The sequence below is a fragment of the Mandrillus leucophaeus genome, unplaced genomic scaffold (assembly GCF_000951045.1).
Source record: "Mandrillus leucophaeus isolate KB7577 unplaced genomic scaffold, Mleu.le_1.0 Scaffold142, whole genome shotgun sequence".
Taxonomy (NCBI): Eukaryota; Metazoa; Chordata; class Mammalia; order Primates; family Cercopithecidae; genus Mandrillus; species Mandrillus leucophaeus.
The window spans coordinates 4,067,452-4,074,630 of record NW_012101388.1 but is presented as its reverse complement, the minus strand read 5'-3'; positions in this window follow the sequence as shown (position 1 = coordinate 4,074,630).

Below are 7,179 nucleotides of genomic sequence, written 5' to 3'. Positions count from 1 at the left end.
GGGCTGAAGTCAAGCTTGTTGTCCACTTGCCTAGCAGGGCTCCGGGATGTGGGGCTGTGTCTGCCTGAGAAAGGGTCACCCCTTTTGCATTCACAAAAAGATATGGTATAGGCTAGCAGTGGCCCTGTTCAGTACTCAGAAAAATTTGCAGAAGAAAAAGAGCATCATTACATCTTCAGTACTGCTATCATTACCATTACTGACATCATCATCATCAATTCAATGTACTACCTTGCTAAGATAATGATCCTCTGTAAAAATTAGGGCAATTAGAAGTATATAGATTTTAGGAGCAAATAAGCTGATGAGAAGTAGGCCCAGCTTAGGAGGATGGACCTACCCTGGGGGAGAGCACGAGTGAGGGGCGCTGGTATCAGGTGATTTATTGCAAGGAGCAGTCTGATAGTTGTGATGACATGCTGAGATCTGACTGGAGTCAACCTGAGGTCCAAAAGGAGTCATTGCCGTCTCTAGTTCCATCTTTCCTTAGGGAGGACGCCTGGATAAAGGGAGCTGGATGCCTAAGAACCAAAGCCTGGGTACTGGGGAGATGGGAACTTGTGCACAGCACTCAGATAAACAGGTCTTCTTTCCTCTGTCAAGAGCTGGTGTCGATTGCTAAATTTAGTCGGCCGCTAGAGGGAGGTCCTGGGAAGTTAGGATGAGCTGTTTTCTCTTGCTCTTAATTCTTCTTGCTGACTTAGGGGAAAGCAGGAACTCCGTGGATTGGGTAATTAGGTCAATGGCTTTCCACATAGAGAACAGGTTTTCCCATCGTTGGGCAGGTGTCATTGCAATGTCGCTGGCCTGAGAGTCGCCTGCCTGAGCTGGCAAACAGGAGACCATTTAAAATGGGTGTCGTTCTCTTTGTTATCAAAATTCATCACAGGCACCCATAATGGAGGTATAGTAAGCATTAAAGAAGATTTGCACTCTGTATTCAATAATTTTAGGCACATCATTCCCAGTCATAAATTTATTTTTTTCATTTAATAACATTGTATTGAGCATCCAATAGATAGCTGTCTGAAACGACCTAACTAGACCCTCATTTACTGTCTCCCTCTTGTCCACAAGGTTATCAAGGAAATTTTCATCAATCTCATTACTCATCTTTTCATTCATTCTTTGGATAAAAATTTATTGGCCAAAGTGTGGGGGAAGAGGTAGGAATAAGACACAGAGGTCATCGCCATGTAAGAGAAAGTGAGCCACGAGCAGAGCTGTGATGGGTCACTGGGGGGCGCTGGAGCAAGAGGGAGGACTCCCGGCTCAGTCTGAGCTGATTCTGAAAGGACCAGCAGGAATTAATTAGGAAAAGAAAGGCAGGGGAGTAGAGGCCCACGCACAGGAAGGACTCAGGAGAAAGGAAGTGGCTGTGGGGTTGCGGTGGGTGGTGAGTGTCGGCAGGGCTGTGCATGATGCTGAATACTCTAGGAGGCTGAAATTCATCTCAAGGAGGATCAGGAGGAGGAAGACAATTCACGGAAGTGCCTCTCAAACTACCTATGGTGAAGGAACAGTTTCTCCCCTTTATATCACCAATTTATCATAGACCAATAGTTAAGTAAAACAAAATAAACATGAGTTCCAAGGAAAGTAAAATAAAAAAAAAGAAGACACCCAAAACAGAAGCCCTAGCTTTTCATGATTAGTTTCGAAGTACAAAAAATTACTTGGTGAAATTTTCCTAACAGTTTCTATATTCATAATCTCCATTTCTATATTTATCTCACGATAGCCAAGTTTCAGAATCCACAGACTGACACAGACGTGGAGCCTCCTTAGAGTCTCAGTAGTTGAAAGGAGGGCAGAGGAGAGCTCAGATTTGCATTTTTGAAAGGTGTACCTGGCCAGTGGCTGGTGAAGCCTGAAAGAATGGAGACAGGTGAGGAGGGAGTTGAAGTAGCCCAGGTGAGAGTGTGTGAGGCCCCAGATTCAGCAGTGGTGGTGGGGATGGAGAGGGGAGATCAGGGTATGCGCTCTGAAGAATCATTTACCAATGTAGATGCAAATGGGTATGGTGATTTATTGGGTAGGGATGTGTGGGTGAAGGACCACAGGGGGATTGTGATGGTTCTTAGTTTCCAGGCTTATGCAACTTAATGCATAAGATGTACAGGACCTCCGTCTTGAAGGGCAGGGCTCTCTGCTGGCATCTTCATATCTAGAAGATGGTTTCAGATGATAACCATAGGTCTCTATGAGCATTTTTAGAAAAGTGCCTGTGTTTATTATGGACAAAGTTTACTATTTTGCAACATCTAAGTTTCATAGGTGTCCTGAGTTGAAAATGTAGAATAAAAAGAGTTAGCGAATTAGCTGGTTTGTAACTATTTTTTTGTTATAATTGACAGAAAAGATGCATCTTGGACATGGAATTGTTAAACTACCTCTGAGCAGTGTATATTACAACTTGTTTACCAGGTTGGCAGCAGAGGGGCAGAAGGAAGGATAAAGGGACAGAAGTATGCAGGTGTGTTCATATTAACATTTTGATGATAGCCATCGATGTATGTGCATCTCTTTTGGCTGTACTATAGAAACATACTAAGTAGTTCAATGGAAACCCACCTTCTTGCTAATATTTTAACGGTATAGATCTGCTAATGACTTCTCGTAAGAAACATTGTACTCAATGTATTCTGTTGCTTTAGGTTTCATTTTAAATTGAGCATTAAGGGAATGCAGTATTCTGACTGGAACTCAGCTAATGCTTTTATCTAGAGATCTGTTGCCATTTTTGTCTTCTATGAAATTTTTGTCCCAAGAAAGGTGGGGTTGCATTTTTTCTAACAGACAAAAAAAGTGCAGGATGGGGAGTAGGGTTTTTTGTTTGTTTGTTTTCATTTTTAACATGCTTTTAGTTTTTAGTTTTAGCTATGTTGATTTTGAGATGCCAACGGGACATTCAGCAAGAGACAGGAAAGGCGTTTCTAGACGTTTCTAGCGGTTTCTAGAGGTGAGAGATGAATCAGCTTATGGTGGGGCCCAAAATCAGGGCTGGGAGAGAGCATCAGGAGAAGAGAGTGGGGTTGAGAGCAGAACCCAGGGAAGCCAGGATGGGTGGCCTGCCAAGGAAGAGGAGCCACAGAGAGATGGGACGAGTTTAAGAAGGGAGTGATTTAGAGAGCCAAGAGCCCAGTGTTACAGAAAACCCAGCTCCCTTACAGACTGCAAAGTTCCTATTGCATTTTCCTGACCTGAGCAAGAATGATTTCGGAGGCAGGTCTGCAGGGTTTTCTTGCTCTATTAGCATGTTAATATTATCCACAGAAGGAATTCAGCCCATTTCAATTGCAAATTCCTGACGAGTAAAGCTATGACAAGGGAACAAAAAAAAAGAACAAATCCTGCAAATCAGTTACCCAAGGCACCCACCTGTGAGGTGAAAAGTCATCTCCAAAGATTAAAGAAAGCCAACATAAAGGAAGCCCACTCTGAAACTCAAGAAAAATTTGATTTGCTTCCTCTTACCTTTGTACGCTTCAGTTTCCTGCTAGTTTAAGTTTATGTAAGTAACCTTTAGCGAGTAGCCTATAGCTTAACCCTCTTCTCTGTAAAGGAAGGGGAAGAACGAGGCCACTTCAATCTTCCTCCATAGGGGAGGAGAGCCCCTTGTCCAAAGCTCAGTCAGGCCCTTCCCTGCTGCAGCTGAGATTCATTTGAGCTCTTGGCATGCAAATGGCGGTGTGGAGGTAATTTGGGAAGGGATTGGAGATTGCTCTTTACAAGCTTAGAGACAGTGCTCATGTTACACCTGTTTTCAGAAGGTCTTATTAGCATTTATCCCAGATTTAAAATAATTTTAAGTGAAGTATATTTAACATTTGCCTAATATTTAAGACAATCCTGGGTGAGTTCACTAAACCCCTCCTCACAACTTGTACTTCTAGCTTTGCCATTGTCTTCTCTAACAGTGTGAAACAGAATTTTCATTTAAACATGGGGTCAAACCTAAAAGATGAGCCATGATAAAAAAAAAAAAAAGAACACTGTTTGATTGTTTGATCGATTGATTCATTATTTATTTTCTTGGAGCCTTTCCAGATACAATAAAACTAATACCATTCGTTCAAGATACTATGTAAGATAGTAAAATAAAGTACATCTAAACACTGACTTAGGATCTCTGAGTGTGGGAGAAATATTGGCTGTTGTTGCTCCATGAGGCTGCTGCCTCAAAGACCCAGGCCTTGGTCTTTGAGGTTCACAAAGCTCCAGGGCTGCCAGGTGGTGAAGTCAATAAGAAATGTCTGAAATTAGAGCTTGCATGTTTGTGAAATACTGGGTAATGCAGGCTGAGGGGTTCTGTGAGCATATACAGAATAGTCTGAAGGCACTTGCAGTTTTATCAGTTAGTGCATGGGGGTAAATCTGCAGCTACTTATTTATTTGGTAACAACGTTTAATTTTGCAGTAAACCCTGTTGACAACATTGAGCTTAAAAAAGAAAGAAAGAAAGAAAGAAAGAAAGAAAGAAAGAAAGAAAGAAAGAAAGAAAGAAAGAAAGAAAGAGCATATTTAATGAAAAACCAGGGGTGCTGAATTTGCTTTTTTCCTGTTGATGATGTAACTTGGATTAAAATTTCCCATTAACCACAGGCTGCACTGCCATCACTGACCACATGAAAACCAGAAATGCTAACCTGCTGGAGAAGCACCAGCGTCTCCTCCAAATGTTACAATTTAGCACATCTGGCTGCAAAGGCCTTCCATGCAGCCCTCTGGGAAGTGTGATAGTTCATTCAGATCATGTGACTATTGTCCAAATTAATTAATTCATTCCAATTCCAAGTTTACACAGGACAGGTGAAGCAATAGCTATAGATGTGTGAGTTCCGTCAGAAAAGGAATGCCCCCAACAGTTAAATGATGTCAGTTTTATGTCAGTGTCATGAGCTGTTGCCAATAGAACATTATTTATGTTAATTTAAATAATGGTTCCAATTTTCTTTTGTGAGATTCATGAAACTTTTGGAATATTTGTCTATTAAATGAGAAACATCTGATAATATTATGAATTTAATTGTAAATTTAGTTAAGGGTTCATAATTGAAGATAATACTTATTGCTGTAGTGATAATTTTGGTGATGTCAGTGTTTTTGTCAACTTTTAAAAAATATGCATTTATTTTTCATCATTTGTTTCTCTACAAAAGGAAAATAATGTCACTGTTACAATGAATACATTTTCTTTTCTAAATTAAAAAAATCCCATAAATCAGCAATAGACTTGGAATTGGTTGTAGGGATCATAAAATTCATAATTGTGTCCAAATACACTGTTATTTTACAAAAACAGAAGTTACAGTTGTAAAAATTTACAAACATTTATTTATTTAAAAAATTGGTTTTCCTTTAATTTTTACATTGACATATAGCAATTGTATATATTTATGGGTTATAGAGCGATGTTTTGATACATATTACGTACAGTAATCAGATCAGGGTAATTAGCGTATCCACCGTCTCAAATATTTATCATTTCTTTGTGTTGGGAACATTCAATATACACCTAGTTATTGGAAGCTATATAATATATTATTATTAACTAAAGTCATCCCACAGTGCTATAGAACACTGTAATTTTTTTTTTTTTTTCTTTTTGAGACGGAGTCTTGCCCTGTTGCCCAGGCTGGAGTGCAGTGGCGCGATCTTGGCTCACTGCAAGCTCCGCCTCCCGGGTTCACGCCATTCTCCCGCCTCAGACTCCGAGTAGCTGGGACTACAGGCGCCCGCCACCACGCCCGGCTAGTGTTTTGTATTTTTAGTAGAGACGGGGTTTCACCATGTTTGCCAGGATGGTCTCGATCTCCTGACCTCCTGGTCCACCCACCTTGGCCTCCCAAAGTGCTGGGATTACAGGCTTGAGCCACCGCGCCCGGCAATTTTGTATTTTTAAATAAATCTCTATCTCCCCTCCATCCCTTACCAATCTCTAGTGTCCTCTGTACGAGTTTTTAAATTATGTACAGAATAACTACAGGTTTTTTGTGAAGTCTTCATCAGTTGGATTTTAGAAGTGTTGGAATCTTTGAAAAACTATATTATGAATCAAGTCATGTCCCATCTTAGTATTAAAGTTTTGTTGTTGCTTTCAGTAAACAAAGCGTTTACCTTTTCATTGCATTTCCCCTGCAAAATCAGTTAGAAGTGTCTACACAAAGCATTTATAAAACAGAGCATAAGAAAACCTCAGCTTTTGCCGCTTTTAGCTAATTAAAAGTATCAAAAACAAAGTCTGCGGACATGATGCCATATAAATTAATTACCAAAAAAAGAAAGAGGGAGCTGAACAAATTTAAGAATAAGAGTTCGAATGTGTGTGATGTTCAATTTTGAAATTCTATAATTGCATCTTGGAATATTTCAACTCCTGGGAGGGATGTTTTGATAGGATTTGTACTTTTAATTAAATAACTTCATATTTTTTTTTTTTTACCAGTACAGAATGAAACCACGGTCCTCAATTTTGTACTTTCCAAACTTGGTGAAATGTTCAGAATAATCATAAATAGATAACTTATTTGACAAGTTCTGGCTTGTCGAAAACATTTTCTCTGAATAGAGGCAAAGAAACTGTGGCTGTCACAATATTGGAGCTGGATTATTTAAGAAGTGAATTACGGAAAAGTTTCAACCAACAATATCCCCCATGTAGAATTTGCTCTGAGCTTAGCAGGTATTTCAGCATCTACAGAAAGACTATCTTCTAACAACCCCAATTTCATTAATCATAAAATGCACTTTGAAGAAGATTTCTGGCAATTTTATGAAGGAACTAAAAATAATACAGCCCATTGAAAAACCAAATTCTTTGGAAAAATAGTAGTAACGGCTTTAGAGAGGAGGATTTCTAAAATACCTGAGATTATACAAGAATAATGATTTTGTTTATGTTTGTGTTCTTTTAACACTGAGACAACAAACTTAAAGAGTTTTTTTCACATTTTGCTTAGTGTGTACAGATACATGCTATTTTATTTTGTTTTTAATTAATTTGTTATTATTATTTTTTGAGATGGGGCTGGAGTGCGGTGGGCGATCTCGGCTCACTGCAACCTTCTTCTCCCGGGTTCAGATGATTCTCCTGTCTCAGCCTGCCGAGTAGCTGGGATTACAGGTGCACGCCCCCATGCCCGGCTAATTTTTGTATTTTTAGTACAGACAGGATTT